The sequence below is a fragment of the Crocodylus siamensis genome, chromosome 3 (assembly GCF_052110815.1).
Source record: "Crocodylus siamensis isolate JL-2025a chromosome 3, ASM5211081v1, whole genome shotgun sequence".
Taxonomy (NCBI): Eukaryota; Metazoa; Chordata; order Crocodylia; family Crocodylidae; genus Crocodylus; species Crocodylus siamensis.
Window position 1 is genome coordinate 25,680,558 of NC_143397.1, and position 21,590 is coordinate 25,702,147.

At 45.6% G+C, this 21,590-nt stretch overlaps 1 protein-coding gene across 5 annotated transcripts in view; it reads right to left on the minus strand.

The window, feature by feature from the left end:
- The window catches only part of LIFR (LIF receptor subunit alpha), a 102,789-nt gene extending 97,732 nt beyond the window's left edge, over window positions 1-5,057 (minus strand). For 2 of the 5 annotated variants that reach the window (XM_090037967.1, XM_090037968.1), the window contains exon 1: window positions 4,720-4,966. The gene's annotated coding sequence lies outside the window, so the exon portion shown is untranslated. Of the gene's footprint in view, window positions 1-3,196; window positions 3,215-4,294; window positions 4,493-4,719; window positions 4,967-5,021 lie in introns of those variants that run through there. The other 3 variants (XM_090037969.1, XM_090037972.1, XM_090037973.1) reach the window with 3 other exon arrangements.
- Between the last annotated feature and the right edge of the window lie 16,533 nt (window positions 5,058-21,590).

Genomic DNA, 21,590 nt, shown 5'->3' on the forward strand with positions numbered 1-21,590 from the left:
AACAGCAATGAATACAACATTAGCAGCAATCTGCTAACTGAAACATCAATATCTGGGCTGGAAATCTCTCTTGCATCTGCTTGAGTATTTGTGAGAGAACAGGAATAGGCACCAGAAAAGGAGAGGTGAGCCTTAAATCTAGTTCGCCCACCCCAAAAGTCAGGCACTTCTTTTTTTTTTTCCTCTTCTCCCACACAACAGTGGACTCTAATGGCACATATTTTGCACAGTGAATGCCAGAAGTTAACTCCTGGACAGGTGCTGCATGAAAGAGATCATTAAAACAATGATATGGAAGTACAGATTTAGCAAACTGGTTGCTGTGCAGATAGACACACAAAGATGGTTTCTGTCACCTCCACCCCACCCCCCACCCCAAGTTATATCCACCTCAGTAGTTACATGACCCCTCGTCACTAGTTCTAGGCACTCAGGGCTAGATTCACCAATGGACTGAGGCCTAGCCTACATTACTATCTTCTGCTGGCAGAACTTAGTTTCTGCTTCTACTCTCAAAGGTCCTCTGTGGTGGCAGAACCCCCTCCCCTGTTCTGTCATGAGTGTAATACTGTCTCTCCTGAGCAAAGGAAAGTTTCAGCATTATCAGACAGCAGAAGGCATACGCAGGCACTTCTGCACTTCCTGCTGGCCTTGGGGACCCCTTCAGGTGTGCTTTACACTGCCAGCACCATGGCTGCAGTGCAATTGTGCTCTGATGCATCAGCAGGAGCATCTTCTGCCTATCGTCCAAATTTTGCTGGCAGATGCAGATAACCACAAGGAAGGTTTTTGGTGGCTATAAGTGGGGCTTTAAGCACTTAACTCCAACACCAAATCCCCAGTCAGTTGCCCCACAGCTAAACTGCCTCCCCAGTTAAGTTCCCTAGAGACCTTCAGCTCTGCTTCTGTGAATGCTCCGAAGAGTCGTAGTCTTGCCAGGACCGAGTAGTTTAAAACTTGTCTCACACCTAATCCCCAATGAGATCCAGAGACTAGGCATTCCTCTGTTTAGGATTTCACAAGGGTTTGATCCAGCAGGCATGGTCTGAGCAAACCACTCAGTTGCAGCAGCAGGCTGTATGCAAAGTACAAGGGCAGCTGCCACTTGAACATTCACAGAATCGAAAAAAGCAGAAGTCCTACTGCAAAGACTGTTTATATATTCTACACAAAACAGCGACTGGATAAGACACACAAATAGTCCTTGGAGTTACCACAGCTGCTGGGAACACCACCTCTTCCTCCTCTGTCCACATTTTAAAAGCAAAAATTCACCCTGTTCTGCAAGGGGTTCATAGTACCAAATCCCAAGTGGAGGGAATGTACCTACTTCCAGCCTGGAGTTTGGCACCCAAGTCCTGGAAAGGGGAAAGGATTAACACACAGTGCTTTCCTCACCACAGTGGATCTCAAGCTCTTCTGACTCGAAGCACCCCTCACTGGACTCAAGACCCTCGCTAGAACTGTGATGAATTGAGTGGCACCAAACTGCAAAAGCTCATTTATATATTACAGTATTTACCTCTTTGTAGAGGAGCTGGGTGATGTGGATCAGCCAGGCAGGGATAAACCTGAGCTTGCACTTAGCTGGTTCTCTCTCACACCAGACAGCACCCTTCAAAGGATCTGGTGGCACCTTGCTCCAGAATCACTGCCTCAGCACCTCTTCTTGACTACCTTGGACAACGGCCCCTGCAGAAGACTGTTCTGAATGGCATCCTAAGGTGCCTAACTCTGCCAGGCATTTATAGGTAGCGTAGGCACCCTAAGGCTGTGGATTCCACTTTAGGTGCCAGGTGCTTATGTGCCTTTGTGGATCCAGCAATTAGGCCTTAACCTGTTTTGCATAACTAAATACCTTTAAATTTACATCATCATCTCATTCCTTTATGCTGCTAACTAAGACAGCTTCATTTGAATCACCTTCATTTTTTCAACCTAGTTCTATAGTCCATGTTTCCAATGTATGCTTTCTAGCAGAAACATTCCTCTGTTATTTCAAAATAGTTCTTGTCCTGTTTCAAGAAAATTGTTCTGTTATTCAATGACCATTTTAAGTTAATGTAGGACAGGATCAAAGTTCTGTGCCAAAGAGTTTGTTTGGTTTTCTTTTTATGGGAAGACTGTCTTTATGCTTATCAGCATCATTCTAAAACGTGTTGGGGCATATATACTACAGGGAAATAAATTTGCGCTCCTATTCTGAGCTCTAGATTATAGTTTCATGCATATACAAATAAATATCTGCACCACTTAGTTCCAACTGTCAAATGGAAGTAATGCAAATATATACAGAAAAAAAACCTCACAACTGAATACATCATCTACTGAGTCATCTATATGAAAGCCTAATCCAGTTACATCACCTTTGCATTACAGTACATGCTATAAGATAAAGATAGCACAACATATTGCTTAAAAACCCCACAAAGCTTTCAAGGATGTTGATCAAAAACCTCCCCACTGAAAAAACTGGTCTGTTTTTCAAGGGGATATCTCCCACAGAGAAGTTACTAAAAATCTAATCCATCTTGTTAAAAGGTATAAAGCAACATTATATCATCTCTCATCTATGCGGTAAGACAAGAGAACAATGATCTAACAGAACTGCTACAAATAGATTTATATGCTCAATGTTCTAATGCTGCATCTGGACACTTATATATTCAGATAAGGTTTTTTCCTTTTGTTCATCAATAAAGTTAAAATCTATTTAAACCAAGCATTGCCTGAAAACAGATCTGACCATTCAGCAGTTGCGCTGAATTCACCACAAAGCTCATTAAATAATAATATAGAATTTAAAGGTTCTGAACACTACAGTTGCAGTATCAGCAGCTTTACTGATCATAAATACCCAGCTGTATATTCATAGAAAGTACTCGTGCAATCTTCCTCCACAAAGCTGGGACTGTCCCTCCCCATATGGCCACCTTGGCTTGTTGATCATGGTTCCACAGCCTTTGAACCCCTAACTAGAAGACCAAAGGATGAGTTAGGATGGGTCCTTCCTTTTCCTTAGTTCCTATGTGAAGGAACTAGGGAAAATCCATTTCCTAGAAGAGACTGCGGTTTTGGTCATGCATGTGACTAAAGATATAGTTAAAAACTGGAGAAAAGGCAAAGAAGATTTATCACTTAACAGCTTTGATAAAAGGATGACAAGGTTAAATAGTAATAGGATGGAGGTGCTTACCAAAAGCGATGGAAGCAACAAGCAGCAAACAAAAATAATGAATTCAAACCTTGCTCCCTGCATGAAAACCGTAGTCTACGGCACCTATGTTTCTAACTAATCATCTGACAAAGCAGGCTGTCACCAGTGAAAGTTCATGCCTCTGAATACACTGGTCTCCCTGACTGTCTTCTGCCTAACTAACCACACTGAATGTGGCTTGCCCTTGCCTACACTGACTGATTGCTGACAGCTTCAGTAACATGTCACAGCCCCACCCCCCCATTTATTGATGTTTCTCCCTTGCCCCTTCCTTCAGTTTTCTTGATTCTGGTTAGGCCCAATCCTGAAAGTACTTATGCACATGCTTAGTTTGCTACTAATATTGAAATGGAAAATATTGACATGGTAGCGAAGTTAAAGCACATGTTAAGCAGGGAGTTTTTGCAGGATCTGTACCTTATATTATAAGTATCAAGGGAACTATGCAAAGCACTGTGTACACCTATAAACAACACAGGAAACTTAAATGACTGGGATAGTTAAAAAACCTTGACAGAAAATAAATGGGGGGGGGGATGACAGTGTAACCTACCATAGTTAGCTGTTAAGTGTGATGGTTTGAGTCATTCTATTGACCAAACCTAAAGTCTGCATATTTCTAAAGATTTAAAAGAGGAATTTAAAGTTTTATTTGAGGGAGAGGAAGAGGCAGGTGATTTCCAGCTGAGAGGGCAGAGGGAAATAGCACTGCTTACACACTGTACCCATAGATAACAGCCACCCCCCTCCATGGGAAAACAGGGTGTCCATCCCGTTTGTTCCTGGACCATGAACAGTGGGCTGCTTTACCGGCCTGCTGGTAAAAAAGGTCAAAGAGTTTGTAAGTTTGAAAAAAATCTACCAGACGGGGAAGGACAAGCTATTTCTAGCACAGTGGCTCACAGACAGCCTCTGGCACTGGATAATGACTGGTATTTATCTGCAGGCCCAATCCTGCTTCCAAAACCTACCGCTCAGGCATTTCTCCGTCAAGTGCAACACAAACTACATCAAGCCCCAGGTATCGGTAAAAAACTTGCAAGTCCCCTTGGAGCAAGGAAAGCAGCCAGCTAATACCTGCCACTCCGAACCCAGTGGCCAGCACGGGCGGGATTTCAGCCAGACAGGGCACTCTCTCTCAAGACGCTGGATCTCCTCCACAGCCAGTTTCCACCCTCCCGTTTAATGAAGAAACATGGACGGAAACCCGGCGCTGAACGTGCAAGCGGCCGCGTGCGGCCCCGCTCTGCCCTCGGCCTGACCCAGGCAGGCGGGTTTCCAGCGCCCGCCCGGGGAGCCCCACACCGCGCCGCTGCTCGGCGGGGCCCTTCACAACCCCGCCCCCACGGTCTTCCCGGAGTCCAAGAATGAGAACGAGCAGCGGGCGTTTTCTGCGGGCTGCCCCGACCCGGCTGCCGCTGCCGGCTCGGCAGCAGGGAGGCGCTTCCCGGGCCCGGGCCGGGGAGACGCCGGCGGCCCGAGCGCGCCCGCCCCGCACTCACCTCGCGGCGGCTCATCGCGCCCGGCCGGCTGGCGGCGGCCGCGGGCCAGGGCTGCGCAGCGCCCACAGGAAGGCGGCGGCGGCGGCGGCGGGGGGGATGCGGGAGGGCGGTGGGAGAGGAGTCTGCGCGCTGCGCGGCCCGGAGCAAAGCGGAGCGGGGACAGCGCGTCCTCCCCCCGCTCCCCCTTGGGCGGCTGGGGGCGGGCCCGGGCCGCGCTCCGCTGCTGGCGGGGCTGTCCGCCGGGGGGAGCCGCGGGCGCGGGCCGGGGCATCGCGCGCACGCGTGTCTGGTTGCACACTTACACGCACGTGTCTCGGCTGCTTTTCTAACAGCTCCTTGTGGCAAACCCGTGATGCTTGTAGGACGGGACGGGACGGGACGGGACGCACCCGGGGAGGCTGTACAGAGCTGCAAAGCCGCGGGGGAGGTGGGGAGAAGGGAGCGAGGTGCGCCCGGGCCGGACACGGACACGGGCGGAGCCGCGTCGGCCGCGGGGCAGGAGAAGCAGCAGAGCGAGCGGGCAGCTCGCCGCAGCGCTGGGGGCACACCCCGGCCCCGGTCCGCGCTGGGGCCTGGGAGGGAGGTGTTTTGAAGTGTGTGTTTGTCCCGTCCTAGGGCGTGCTCAGGACCAGACGTTTCGAGCTGTCCAGAGGCAGGCAGGTGTCTGAGGACATGTAAAGAGCCAGATTCATAAGAAGCTGCTATGTACTGGGTGGGACTGTAAGTCCAGCTTGGCCCCTGTCCCGCAGTGGCAGAGGGTGGATACGGAAAAGGACAGTGAACAGGGTTTGACCAGGGTTGTGTTTTTTTTTTTTTTTTAAATCTGTATGGTTTCATGCTATTGCTGACTTAGCTGAAAGTGCCCCCTCTGAGCATTGGCAGGCCAGGTTCTTTGAGTAGCCGTGATATCTTTTATTACACCAACTGAGTCATTGGGAAAAAGTTCTTAGAAGCTGGAAAAGTTACTTTTCCCAGCAACTCAGTTTGTCTAATAAAAAATATCACATCTGCTCAAAGAATGTGGCCTGCCTATGTCCTTAGACCAACACAGCTACAACCAAAAACTCTCTGAACATTTTAACCTACTGCTTGAATGGGTTTGGTGTTGCCAAGGGATGGTGCTGAGAAGCTGAAGATAACCCCTGGTAGCTTAGCCTTTTCACCTACTGTAAAACAAGTAGGCACGGAGCAGCTGACAAGCCTTTGTTTTTTTGCCCAGTCCTTAATGCAGAATTTCCCAGCCTTTTCCATTCCATGGCACACTTACATAAATAAAAAAAAAATGTCAACACACTGCCCCCTCCCCCAGCCTCCAACAGATAATATGGCTCCTGTCGCGGCTCACGCTGCACTGCCGCAACTCTGCGCAGCATGGGGGGCACGGCACTAGCACTGTTTCATTTATACGTTTGTCAAAAATTCCACGGCACACCCGTTGGGAAATGCTGCCCTAACCCCTGCTATGCATCATGAACTCTGGGTTATACTCAAGGGGGCAGATATCTGAAAATTAGGCATTGCAATGCAGCACTGAGGCACCTAGATTCTTTTTGGATCTAGCTCTTAATGAACTAGTTAAAGATGGTCCTGCTTGAGCAAGGGGTTGGACTAAATGACTTCCTGAAGTCCCTTCCAACCCTAATTTTCTATGATTTTCTATGACTAAAAACCAGCTCTGAAAGCCTAGTGCTTGCTGTCCCTCCTTAGGGGGATACCACTGGAAAGGGCCTCCCAGGCCACCACGTCCAGTCCCCTGCGTTCTCATGCAACCATTTGTTCAATAATAACAAGAATTTCCCTCGGCCTCTTGAAGGCTTAGATCAAGCGTGGTGGCTTCTTCACCTGGCAGGGGAAATCTGTGTCCAAGAAAGCAGTTTTCCTGAACTGCTTTGCAGGAGAACTGCTCTTCTGGCGTGGTTCAGTACCCGCTGAGGTGCAGCAGCTTTAAGCCCAGTTTATGGAAATGGGAGCCTCCTATCTTGCTTGCTCCAAGTGTCTTATGGTTAAGGGCAAGCAAAACTCGGGGGCATCTGAACCCCAAGTCTCCAGGCTTGGGCCTGCAAGTAGGATGCCCTCCAAAGGTTTTGGAAACATCTGAAGCCCCAGGTGCAGGTAGAGGATGTTTGCCAGTAGTAGGGCCACTTAGGGTGCTGGACTCTTGGATTTGGAATTAGTTTCAGCTAATTTAGCCTTGGATACAATTACAAAAACAATCCCCCACCAAGAACTTCCCCCCGGCCTGGCAGGGGAAGTATCATGACTACTAAGGCGGTTTTCCTAGTTGCTCCCAGGGATGACTGCTTTTTTAGCACGGGGTAGTATCTGCGGGGGTAATGTTCGATTACTCTCCCATATTCAATGCCTGTGGGAAGATCTTGGCTTTACGCCCAGTTTATGGAAACAGGAGACTCCTCTCTAGCTTGCCCCTGGGGCCTTATGGCTGAGGATGAGCGAAACTCAGGGGCATCTGAACCCCAAGCCTCTGGGCTTGGGCCTGCACGTAGGATGCCTGCCAAAGGATTTGGAAACATCTGAAGCCCCAGGTGGGGTGGAGTATATTTGTTGGTAGTACGGCCACTTATGGTTCTTGACTGACTCACGGATTTGAAATTGATTTGGCTGATTTGAATTGGAACATGAAAAATTCTCTTAAAGAAACAAACAAATAAACAAGAACTTTCCCCTGGCCCTTCTTTGGCACAACAGCCACAAGCACCTGATAAAAAAAAATCAACTCACACTTTACTGCAGGTAAGGACCAAGGTAGGTACACAAGGGCTCTGCTAGCACCTTGGCTGCTGCAATGGCAGAGAATTTGTTGGGTTAAAAAACATTCAGACAATCCTAGGAAGAGAACCAACAGGAGGAGGGAACAGTACTTACCAATTTGACTGGTGGGAGTTAGACTTTGGTCCTGACCCCAGATCTGACAATCAGCTTGATCCTGGGTACATGGGCATACTGAGAGGTTTCTAAGTACCATTAGGAGCATCAGCTCACTTCCACCTGTAATTGTGGCTAATGTCCAGTATTACAAAGGAAGGCAAAAACCCCACAACCAGCTATTGTATCCATGGGGAAAAAATCTTCTGGTCCCTGAAGGTGACCAGCAGAAACCCTGAATCATGGAATTGGTAGATAATCCCCACACAAAGACAATTTCCTTACAGCCCTTTCATGAGGGTACCAAGTACAAGAATGCACATACGGAGTTTACTACTCCACAACACTCCTAACCTGTCCTACTATCCTTCCCATAAATACACTGAGCTCCGTCTTAAAGCTTTTCTTGCCTTCACTGCTTTGTTCAGAAGACATTCCAAAACTTCACTCCTCTCCAATGGCTAGAAACTTAAATTTCTGGTCTAAGTTTGTTCCTGACCCTTTTATACCCACTTGGTCTTGTGCCAATGTTATTCTTTAATTTAAATAGCTGTTCCCTCTCCCTCATATGCACTCTGCTTTATAAAGAGTTATCATGTCCCCTTTCATTTTCCTTTTGCTAAGCTAAACAAGTCAAACTGTTCTAATCTTCTCTTGTAAAAGAGGTTCTCCACATCCCTAACCATCCTTGAAGCTCTTCTGTATACTATTCCAATTTAAATTAATCCTTTTTGCAAACAGGTGACCAAAACCATACACAGTATTTTAAATGGGGTCTTACCAATGCCTTATACAGTGATATAAATATTTACCTGTCTCTTAATATGCCTTGGAGTTGCACTTATACCATCTGCAAAAAAGTTTTTAATGTTTTTAAGATCACACCGATGGCTCATAATCTTGCTGTGGTTGACCAATACACGTAGCTGCCTCTCTTTCTCCGTTGCCCCCAGTCTTATGACAAAGTTCTTGGTATTGTTCCCAAAATATATGACTTTGCATTTTGTACTATTACATGTTATATTATTTCTATTATTCTTGTCCAAAAGGTCATCTAATTCTTCCAATTTTACAATATCTGCAATACCTCCCAGCTTTCTGTCACCCATAAATTTCATAAGCATATGTGTAGTTTTAGCCCTGAGATCACTAATGAAGATGTTAAACAGGACGTGTCCCAAGATCAGTATCTGAGGAATACTGTTATAACTTCTGTCCAATCTGTCAACAGGCCTTTCTGTATTGCTCATTATAATCTCCCCTTTGGTCAACTCATTATCCAAATATTAGTCCTTAAATTAAAGGATTAATGCTTAAAACTAAGTATTAATCTCCATCATCTTCATTTTAACTAATAATTTCCTGCATTGTACAGTATTAAATGTTTTCCTGAAATTTGGAACAATTAAGTCCAGTGAACTGTCCTTATCTAACATGCCTGGTATCCTGTCGTAGAGGATGTTAGATTGGCTTGGCATGATCTTGTTTGGAGAAAACTATGTTGCATTTTGTCTCATTATCTGGGGTTTTTTAAAATCTCTTTGATTAGTCTTTCATTCAGTATCTATTCTTAGATTGTTTTAACTTTAGACCTTTGGCTTAGTAAAGCTAATGGGGCTACTGTTGTGTGGGTCACTTTTCCCCTTTTTCTAGAATATAGGCAGTGGTTTTGCCAGTTCTCCAATCATATGTTACTGTTCCCAGATTGGCATATTTATTAAGGCAAGGTAGTTACCTGTGTTGGCCTGAACTCAGTCAGAAGGCTAGGTTGATATGCACCTCTCTAGGCTAATTAACTAAGTTAAATAAAGAGAGCACAAGCATTTGTGAGCCCAAGTTCACTTCATCGGATGTTGTGAAAGGATGTGCAGAAAGCAGAGAGAAATTAGAATAAAGAAGGCAGGGGTCTTCTGAAAAAAATGGTTTGCCAGGAGACTTCACAGTCCTTACAGAAACCCAATATACCCTGGGGTAAATTGGAATGAACTGCAGGGGAAATATAAGACTTTCATATGCAAAACATCTGTATTAAATTGGCATAATTAATGCAAAGAACAGTATAAACAATAGACACTTGATAACAAGACACATTCAGATCCAGAGAATATCCCTGGCAATGAAGGATCTGAGGAGAAAGTAGATTGCACATGCAAGGACTGGCCCAGCCAATACAGGACTGCCCTTGCTGGCTCATCTTCTATCTAGTCCAGGAGTGTCAAACTAATCCATGGGGTCAGATAAGTATTGTGGGCCAGTCTATGGGCTGGATCCAGACTAAGAAGTTATGTCTTTTCACAGAGTAAGAAGTCCTGCCTGAGGAAGCACGGGTTGGATGAATGGACTGTAAGGTGGATAGAGAGCTGACTGGGTTGGGCTCAATGGGTAGTAATCAATGACTCAATGTCTAGCTGGCAGCCAATATCAAGTGGAGTGCCCCAGGAGTCAGATATATGGCCAGTTCAAGATCTTCATTAGCCATCTGGAAGATGGAATGGAGTGCACCCTCAGCAAGTTAATGAATGACACCAAGCTAGAGAGTGTAGTAGATACACTGGAAGGTAGGGCTAGGATTCACAGTGGCCTAGACAAATTGGAGGACTGGGCCAAAAGAAATCTCATGAGGGTCAACAAAAACAAATGCAAAGTCCTGCACTTAGGACAGAACAATCCCATGCACAAGTACAGGCTGGGGACTGACTGGCTGGGCAGCAGCTCTGCAGAAAAGGACCTGTGGGTGACAGTGGAGAATAAGCTGAATATGAGCCAACAATGTGCCCTTGTTGCCAAGAATGCTAACAGCATAGTGGGCTGCATTAGTAGGAGCGTTGCCAGCAAATCAAGGGAAGTGATTATTCTGCTCTATTCTGCACTGGTGAGGCTACATCTGGAGTACTGTGTCCAGTTTGGGCCCCCCACTATAGAAAGGATGTGGACAAGTTGGAGACAGTCCAGTGTAGAGCAATGAAAATGGTTAGGGAGTTGGGGCATATGACTTATGAGAAGAGGCTGAGGGAACTATGTTTATTTTGTTTGGAGACGAGAAGACTGAGAGGGGATTTAATAGCAGCCTTCAACTACCTGAAGCATGATTCCAAAGAGGATGGAGCTGGACTGTTCTCAGTGCTGGCAGACGACAGAACAAGGAGCAATGGTCTCAAGTTGCAGCAAGGGAGGTTTAGGTTGGATATTAGGAAATACTTTCTCACTAGGAGGGTGGTGAAGCAATGGAACAGGTTACCTAGAGAAGTGGTAGAGTCTCCATCCTTGGAGGTTTTTAAGACCTGGCTTGACAAAACCCTGGCTGAAATGGTCTAGTTGGGGATGGTCCTGCTTGAGCAGGGGGTTGGACTTGATGACCTCATGAGGTCCCTTCCAACCCTCATTTTCTATGATTCTATGTTGTCTGGCCCGCAGGGCTATCCACAGGGTTGGAAATTTGGCAGTAAGGCAAGCTTTAATTGCTCCAGCTCCTGGAACCAGGGCAGGCACCATTTATCCCAACACCAAATTTCCAAGCCAGAGGCAGCCCCAACACTTAGATGCCATGGCTCTATGCTCTAGATAAGGGGTTGACAAAATGATGGATCTGGCTGGTGGCCAGACTCCATTTCCCAGTAGTCCTGCCCATGTTGCTGCAACCAGTTTCCATGAAGACCCCAGTAGTGAGGTCAGGGTTTCCATGGAGACCAGTCCGCGCAGGCTGGCAGAGTGCTTGGCTGGGTGGACAGCTGCTCTGCAGGCGTGCAGGCAGTGCATTGCCCTGCGGCACTGGTGGTGCTGGTGTCAATGGAAACCCTGGTCCTGAGTTGCCAGGGTGCTGCTGGGGTTTCCATGGAAACTGGCTGCAGTGACATGGGCAGTGGTGGCTGGGAAATGGAGTCTGCCATAGGCTGGACTTTGCCTGTCCCTGCTTGAAATCCAGCCTGCAGAGCAATTAACACTACCACTACTTACCCTGCTGCCAAATGTTCAGGCCTGCAGGCAGACTTATGGGACAGAAGAGATGACTCCACAATCATATCAGGCTTGAAGGTCAGATCTTTTGACAGTCCTGATCTAGTCCAAACCCTGCAGAATGCCCTCTCTGAAACCTGAATCCACAGCCTGTGGAAAGTGCTCTTGGACATTTTTACACTTACTCTGTGAGACGTTGGGGAGCACTTAGCGAGCGTTTTTGATTAAAAGTGCCCAAGCGTCATGTATAACAGCATCCCCCACATTGAAAAATGGTGGCAGGGCACTTTGAATTAAAGTTCATTGAATGAGTTTTAGCTCAAAGGGCCCATCCCAGCATGGGGACACTAATACAAGTGATGCCAGAGTCTGCTGGAGCATGTTAATTTTTAGCTCCAGCAGACTTGATTAATTGAGTCTGTTCTGACGTGCTGGATTTCCAGTGCATCAGTCAGCTCCCTGCATGTGTATAATAGCCCTTTATGAACACAATGGGTCTCAGCTTTCCACATAGCAGAGACACCAGCGTGCATAATCTCCCTGCCATATGCTGACTAAAACGGAGCAATCTGACCAATTTGTAAATGAACAAGGGAGGAGTTTGCTACAGCTGGACACAGAGGGAAATGTAGGCTATTTCTTTTTCTAATTTGTTTATTGAACACCAAATTATGCCATGCTAACAAAAGTAACCAAGTAACTGCTTACTCTGCAAGTAGCCCAGCTGATCACAGAGGGCACGTCTACATGAGATGTTTACTGCAGAATTGTCTAATTAGTTACACAGTAAATGTCTCAGTGTCTACACATGTGGCCCTATTAGGCTGCAGGAAACTAATAAACTCTGCAACAGGTTAGTACTTGTAAATACAGGTACTATCCTGTTGTAAAGTTTTTTCATGTGCAGCAGTGCACATGTAGACCCTGATGGGGCTGGCTAGGACACAAGGGTGCTTTAGGGCAGGTGCTGTCTGCTAGCCAGCCCCAAACTGAAGCACCCTTGTATCCCAGCCAGCCCCTCTGCAGCACGTTGAGCCAGGTCAGAGCAGCCCTGGTCTGCCAGGCTGACCTCTGGCCCAGACCCCCTGCCAGCCAGGGCTCTTCTGACCTGATTCAACATGCTGCGCTGCTGTAAACCCATGCACCTGGAAGCAGTAAACGCTGGCGTGATATGCACTGGAGTTTATTACTTCGCATTAATATACATATGTAGATGCATCCAGAGTGAGCTACTCACTCTAAGAGCAGCAGAACCAGCTTTGCATTTGTCATTACTGTGCACAGTTAGTTTCATTGTTTCCCTCCATAATCATCTGGACAGTCAGTTTCCCCTTAATCCATGTTGGATTTCATACAGGAACTGGGAGAGAGAAACATTATTAAAAACAGGAAAATGTGATTGCAAAACTACAAAAGTTTGGCAGGGGAAATCACAGGCAGGTGTAGCGCCTTGAGGCCTACTTAATTCTTAATTTTTTTTCCAGAGGGATTCTCTTGCAAGTTAAGACTGTCAACATGTACTTTTTTGAAATAAATACTTTTCTAACCTGATAGGCTGTCTTTAATATATGTCTGTATTATAGGTTTCACAGTGAAAAAATTTGCTGCAAATGATTTGATATTACATATCTATTTTTTGTATCATCTATTGCATTCACAGTGCCAGTTTAGCTATGATATTCTAGTTGCCTTTTAAGTTTTTCTGTCCTCTTACTGCAAGCTGCCGTGAGCCTTTCATTGGAAAGGCAGCATATACATCAAATAAATAAATGTAGTAGTAGTTTATTTTCAGCATTCACTAAAACGATACAATAGAACAATTAACCTATATAATTAAAGTCAAATGATATATTGTATTGCTATTTTATATTGCTTCGTTGCATTAATTTTTGTGAATAATCATACATTATGTTTGATTTTATTTTTGTTTAAATTAGTAGAATGTGTAATTTTATTGTATACTTTTACCAATAACCAGAGATCATGTAATTTTATTATATATCATATTACTGTAAATTTTCTTGTATTATTGTAGCAAAAGCTGTAAATAAACTGCTAAATAAATAAATATTTTTATGTCAATGTTATTCCTTAATTTAATTAGCTGTTCCTTCTTCCTGATCTGCACCCCACTTTATTTGACAAATGAAAAGCTTACTTTATATTCCTTACTCTGCAGCCAATAAACCCATTTTTTTGTATCCTGTCTTATCTTGCTACCTCCTTTGTCATAAAATACCACTGCTGCTACATCTACAGCAAAACTTACCTGTCTATTTTGCATTTACCTTTATGGCATTAATTTTGCCTGCTCCCTTATCTCTTTTCCAGATAATCAAAGGTTCTTTTGTCAGAAAAGACCATAGTTATTGGAAAACAAACTATACCATCATAAACTACAGGCAGAAGCATGACTCCTGATGAGTATTTTGTTACTGATTTTAACGGTAGGGTTGTGCCCTTGTCTATTAGCATTTGGAAAAGCAGAAGATTCTAGTCCCTGCTGGTAATAGATTAGCTAACTTGTTTTATTAGTTATTACTTATAAAACAACCTTTCTATTGTTCAGGTCAGAAACCATCTTTGTAGGAGGTTGTAAATTTCAAATTAAAGTGAAAAAAAAATCATCCAGAACCTTTTCCTTAATGAGAATTTCCTGGAGTCATTTAATCTTGCTTTAAAAGTACAGAGGTTATTTATGGCAAGGAAGAGAAACATTAAGATGCCTTAATGGTATAGGGGCTTTTCCTCTGTGTTCCCTACTTCCACAGCTGTATTTTGGCAACCACTTTCCTGTACCTAATGAATAATATAAGAGGAATTTTCTGCTGAAAAATTATTAATATTTTTATGTACTCAGGATTTGACACATTTTATACCACATATAGTTTTACCAAGTGTGTTATATAAAAACTTTAACAACTGGAAAACCTAGTAATGGTACATACATACCACTGTATGGTGGTGCATACATACCACTGTTCACTGCAAGGACACTTCACACTTTTATTAGAGGCAGCAGGCAAGGGCTTTTTTTAAATATACTGTCTTTACTATGTCTTAAACAATTGTATAATAAAGCTAACAAGGCAAATTCAGGACCTGATCCTGTGGAAGTCAATGGCAAATCTATAATGGGAGCAGGATTGCGTCTTTTTATGCAATGACAGCAATGACTTTCTAATATGTTGGATAGTGCTTCTGTTTTGGTGCATTCACAAGGCAACAGCTCTTTCTTATGAAGTCTCATTGGAAGCATACCTGTGTTGTCAGGCTGGGTCCAGTGCTATTCTCAGAATAGAGTGCTCTGACCCCTAAGGAATCAGCGCCTCGTTGTTAGGATTTTTAAAAGGCAAAGAATTCTCTCTTCTTCATTAGAGGCCCAGTCCTGCAAGTCTAAGTGATGTGCTGCAGTATACTTTCAGATTTTCTGTTCCCTTCACCTATAATAAACCCAGTGTACAATATAAGGGGTATTCATGTTTAGCTTTCAGTTATCTAATCATCCAGTTTAAATTACATAAAAATATTTTGTTAAGAATGTAAACAAAGGAGAATGGGAGAATACCTAGCCAGTAAATTTAAAGGTGTGTCCTACTTTTGTTCTTGAAAAATATACTGTCTGGAATCTTTAATCCTGTAGGATCAATGGCAAAGCTTTGATTATATTAAATAGAACCAGAAGTTCAGTCACTGGTTATACAGCGAATTCAAGCAAATCCTGCCTGCAATACAACCATCTCTTTAAGCTCAATGCTGAATGTTTTATTCAGTTAATACTTACCTGGTGCTTCTACATGAGACACTGACTGTGCAGTAGCCCAAAATACTGCACATGATTGCATCACAGCACAGGCAGTGATAATACACTACTGTGCAGTATTATTAGGCTACGGTGCAGTAGTGTCACCTAAACGATGTTTCCCGGCACTATGTACAAGTACTAAATACATGAACAGTAACAAGTAGTAAAATACAAGTACAATAATACTAAATAAATGCACAGTAGCAACTATACAATAGTGACTCATGTAGCTTAACTTATTACCTTGTAGGAGTGATGACATGATACTGCTAGTGCAGTCTCCGGTGGGATTATACAAGTGCTTAAAGTTAAGCATGCGCGTAAGCATTGTGTGATATGACAGCCAGATAGCTGAATACCCAGGAAGTCAGCAAAACAAGAATCAGCATTGTTCTTGGAAGAAAATGGTACAACTATGTTATAAACAATAAAAATGACAATGCTAATAGTGGAGTGGTTACTGAACTAAGCCTGGAATTTAAGCCTTATCTATGAACATGAAATTAAACTAGCTTGCTTACAGTAGCGGAAAGAATTTGAGAGCTTTAATTAATCAAAAATAACACGAACGTTCATAAAAGCAAATAACTAATTTAGATTAGTAACTAGCCAGTGCAGTTTGGAAATATATATAAGACAGGGGAGGCAAATACAGCCCACGGGCCAGATCCAGCCCTCCAGGACATTCTATCCATCCTGCAAGGCTCCTAAAAATTTTAGAAAATTAATTATTATCTGTCCTAGCTGCCTGTCAAAAATGACAAGTCACCAATGGCAGTAGGACTCAGGGGGAGCCTGCAGCAGGACCTAGGGGCGGCAGGACCAAGCAGGCACAGCAGCAAGGCCCCCCCCAAGCCCCCATCTGGCCTGGGACCCTGTGGCTGTTCCTGCCTCCCTCCACACAAGAAGGAAATTCAGCTAAGAATGAGGGAAGGGAGGCAGGGGAGGACCATGGGTGATTGCCCCAGTCCTTGTATCTGGGCCGGGCCAGTGCCTGCTGAGTTCTACGCTTCTGGCAATGCAGCCGGGAACCACATGGTGCCGGAGCAGCCAGTGGGTGGGCAGGGGATATGGAGAAGTGGTGGCTGCAGGCAGGAAAGCAGGGATATGGTGGTGGCAGGCAGGGGTCAAGTGACAGCAAGCAGTGGGAGCTCAGGCCTGTCCCAGTGCCCTGGGGCCAGAGCCAGCAGGAGCCCAGAGTGGGGTGGTAAGAGCACAGACTGCAGGCTGGTAGAGGCTCTATGGAGTGGGCCAGCTCCCCCCTCTCCCTGCTGGTGCAGTACAGCCTGGCTCCATAGACCTCCTGCCAGTCCAGCCCTGCACTTCTGCTGCCCCATGGGCCCTGGCCCCTGGACACAGGCATCGGCCCCGCACTCCTGCCAGCCCGCCCACTCACTGCCACTCACCCCCCCCACCTGCCACCACCATTTTCCCACTTTCCTGCCTGCCACCACTGCTTCTCTCCACTCCCAGCCCACCTGTCAGCTGCTCTGGCACCACGTGGTTCCCAGATGCATTGCCAGACTACAAGACTCAGTAGGAGCCAGCCCAGCACTTGTGATTCTAGGCTGGCTTCATGCGGTGCCATCTGGACCAGGCCAGCTCCTGCTGTGTGCTGTGGTCCTGTCTGTGCAGCTGGGACGTGGTGCCAGAGCAGCAAGGTGTGGGTGGGGGGCGGGGGGATGGCAGCAGTGGGTAGGAAGGTAGGAAGTAGCAGGAGAAGGGCAGCAGTGGCAGATGTGGGGGACTGGTGGTGAGTGGGAGCCCTCACCAGTGCCCTGAGGCCAGGAGCAGCAAGAGTGCAGAGCCTGATTTTGGAGAAGCACAGGCTGGGGCTCTGCCTGCTGCGATGAGGGCTGTGGGCAATGAGGTAGAGAGACAGACAGACAGTGTGTGTGTATGTGTCTTCATAGAGCAAGTCCCACAAGCACACACCCCACCATACACATGTACTCACACCTCACCTTGCACTGCTACAACCCTCCCCAGCCACTTTCCCCCTCACACACTCACAGCCCCCACAGACCCCATACACACCCACATCCTACATATCAACACGCTCCCACATGCTCCCACACCCCAACCTATACACATCCACACCCCCATGCCTATCCACCCCCACAAGCCCAGCTCACACACTCCATATCACAGCCCCTCACAAACCTATACTCACTCCCCATTCCCTTCATACCCCTCACAATATACAAGACTAAGACTTCATTTTAAGCTATTATACGATCACTTCTATATACACAAACACATTTCATAGTTGTTAGGGTCAGAAGGGATCTCAATAGATTATTGAGTCTGACCCCTTGCCCTGGGCAGAAAAGAGCACTCAGGTCATATGACACCAGCCAAGTGCTGTCCTATCTCCTCTTAAAGACCCTCAATGTAGGGGAGAGCACCACCTCCCTTAGAAGCCCATTCCAGATTCTGGCAACCCTTACTGTGAAGAAGTTATTCCTGATGTCCAACCTAAATCTGCTTTCTGTCAATTTGTGGCCGTTGTTCCTGGTTATTCCAAGGGGTGCCCTGATAAACAGAGCATCTCCTATTTCTTGCTGTCCTCCGCCTCCCCAAATAAATTGTAAATGGCCACAAGATCCCCTCTCAGTCTTTGATCCCCTCTCAGCCTTCTGTAAATCAGGACAAAAATATTTGTTGAAATCAAATTAATGAATGTTGTAGATGTTTGATTTTTAGAATATAATTTGGTATTTTTTCTGGTTTTGACATAGGTGTTTGGTGCCTCTTGAGTCAGTCAGCGACCGGGGGGGGGGGGGGGAGGTTTCCCCTGGCACTGGATCTCACTCATGATGAAAGTGGCCACTTTTGCTTGCAGCCCTGCTCCCCAGTTGGCACTAGCACGGGGATACTGGTGCTCCCACCTGCCCCTCTGCCCACCAGCTAAACAGGGAGTGTGACCTGGCAGAGAGTGCACCAGCACTCTCAGGGGGTACCCGTGCACCCCCTACATGTTGCCCCTGGGTTCTGAGATGGCAAACCCCCTTGCTGAAAGAAGTACTTCTGGGGATGAGAGGGAGGGACTCCCAGTAGCAAAGGTCAGGGGTTACGGGGCAGGACTTACCGTCCCAAGATGGTGACCAGGGTACAGAGCACCTCTCAAGGGGTAGGACTACCCATGCAGCCCTTGACAACTCACCAAAACTCATTAAGCGGACCCTCCAGCCACGATAATTGTTCGCCCCAGACATAAGAGGAACTGAGAATGTGAGACATTAATACATCCTTCCTGTTCTGAATCCCTCTACTGATACCATCCCATCAAATTCATCTTTGCCTTGTTCTGTAAGGTTTTTCAGTGCCCTGCCTCTTCCTCCCTGTCTGTTCTTGTCTTCTGTGTTGTCTCTACTTCCTCTGCCCTGCTGCTAATATCAGCCTTGTTTGTCCATGTGGCAGCTCATCAAATAAGTATCTCCATGCCCATCCTTCTTGCTAAGTGGAATCTCCTTCTTGAACTTATCAGTAAGGCCACTACAACCTTCTCCTTCAGATCACTGCTTGAGACCAACCTCTGCTGGAATATGTACAAGAAGCCAGACGTGGTGGCTAGGCTGAAGACCAACTGGGGCTATTTCCTTTTTTTTACTCTTTTTTTGGGGTAAAAACACTTGCATAGACACATTTGCACACACAAGTGTATTACTCTCCCACAACCTCTAAGTGTCACTTCTTAGGCCCTGATCCTGATCAACGTGCTGCAGGGGACTTGTGTTCTCATTTGGAACCTTGTTGACTTCTCTGAAATGCCTTGTGCACCTGGCAGTCTGCCCTTGTACAACTAACAGCAGGTAGCTCAAGCCTTAGACTTTAACTTTTTTGGGACTAAGTTCATAGCATTACTTATGACTAGCCTAATGAGTTCCAGTTCTGCCTGGGGCTTATGGGCATTATAAATATTAAATGATATTCTGGTCCAATTCTGTCTCTCTTGGAGGACAGTGGCAAAACTCATTTACTTATATGGAAACAGCCTAAGTCTAGAATGTACAACTTTTCAAATATTATTTTGGGGCCTAATCATAGGGATATCTTTAGTTAACCTGGATCCTCTTAAATAATAACAAATAGGTTATATTTATTGTAAGAACAGACATTATAACCATTCTAATATATATATAATCCCAAATGTATTAAAAGTCTAATTAAGAAACATTTTTGATACAAATAAACAGAGATTTTTGCTTGGACTGAGCCACAGTGAGAGCAGTTTTGTACCATTTCCATTAGTTTGCATGAAAGGTAGTTTTATGTTCTTTTTATCTTGTGTTGTGTTTTTATTTTTGTACTACAAAAGAAGAAAACATTTGTATCATTCTGACGTCCACAATCCTAAGTGCCCATTTACTTATATATTTGCATCCATCCTTACACATCTTGTCTCCTCACTTCTCTACCTTGATGATAACTTAGGCTCTGGACTTGTAATGAACCTCTGATAGGCAAACCTCTGTGTCTGTAGGGATTCTCACCACAGTCTAGGAGTATCAGGTCTTATGGAGATAGGATCAGGACAGGTTCCTGTCTTCTGTGCATTTCTGTGAAATGCCTCTCACATTTTGATAGTGTTGAGGTAATGTCGTTGCCATGATGGTCCAGGAAGTATGTGAGAGGCATGGATTCTTGTGGGTCATCTCTTTTATTGGACTGTATGGTTGGTATAGACAAAGGAAAGCTTTTAGGTATCATGGTATCCTTCCTTAGACCTGAATGTAGAACTTCTCAAATGTTGTTTTTGGGCCATATCCCAGAGATGATTTTGGTTAACCCAGCTCCTCTTAAATACTGTGGCGGGCTAGTAGGGGGTGCTCCTGCGTTGAGCCACCCACCTCCCTGCGCCCGACCACCTTCCAGGCTCCGAATGCCTCCATAGGGGCGCCTTATGCTCAGCCGACCTCTCTCCCAGAGCACACTTGCTAGTCTGGGGGTAACATGGCCGCCACCACCCTGAGAAGGGACTGTCTCGGCCCTGTGTCCTCGGGGGAACACAGGCCTAATAGTCCGACGGGGACTCGACCGGGTACAGGCACTTGGGGCACTTCCCCAAGTCAGGGGGCAAAAAGTAAAGTCTCCCTTAGTCCGCAGACCTAAGGGGTCTCTTAGGCATAGTTTAGACCCACCCCTCAATAAGTCTCCCACACCAGTCAAAAAGGAGAACTTTATTGATTACAAGGGGTAGGGTAAACTAGGGTACAGGATTGAGCAATATCTTAGAAATCCTAAAGAGCAAACAGTCTGGCTGAGGTAGCCTTTTGATCACGCATCTGAGTTACTGTCAGCTAGATATCTAATCAGATCTCGAGTAGCTTACTCACAGGCATCTTCCAAAGGCTGGTGCAGTTTCCCTTTGGAGGCAGGCAGTTCCTTGCTCATGAGTTTTGGGGTGAGAGAGAGCCAGTTTCAGATGGTGAGGCCTCTCTGTGTCCCCCGCATGGCTGCTGCTTCACCTCATAGCCGAAGACAGACTGCCTCCTAGCCTGTCCTAACTTATATAGCCCCCGTGACCTCATTCACCTGGTCCAGTGGAGGCCAGCTCCGGTTGGCTGTCCGCCAACCAATTTGAAATGCATCATCTGTCACTGGGCAGATTCCAGTCCACCAGGTAGATGCCCCTCACCGAGGTAGCTGATGCCAGTCACGTAGGCAGAGGGAGCAGGTTTCCCCCTCCCTTAGGAATGCAGCCAGCTCAGGTTACCTAAAGAGACAGGCTGAGGTGTGAATCCTCTGTGCTGGCCCATCTTGATCACGTTGTCGCAGGGCAGAGATTTTCGGGAGAAACCAAGGTGGCTTTCTGCCACAAATACTAATTAAAAGGTTATATTTGTTGTATGAATAGACATTGTATCATTTAAATACTGATACAAATCTAATCCCAAACTAATCCCAAATGTATTGAAAAGTAAGGCCTTAAGGCCTGAGGAAGTGTTCCGTGATGCTCAAAAGCTTGACTATGTCAATACCAACCATACAGTTGGTCCAATAAAAAATATCATGCACAAGAATTCTCATTTCTCACATTTTGATGGATTTTTTTTTACTAAAACATTTTGTTTTTCCCTCACTCTGTAGTGCTGAGTTTTAAATAGATAGTCTGCTGTTTTATCTTTATGTTTTGCTACACTTGCATAAAAGACCAATCCCAGTGCTTAAATTACTATTGCATGTAATCTACTTTATGTACTCCTCTGGCCCCAATCACCATAGT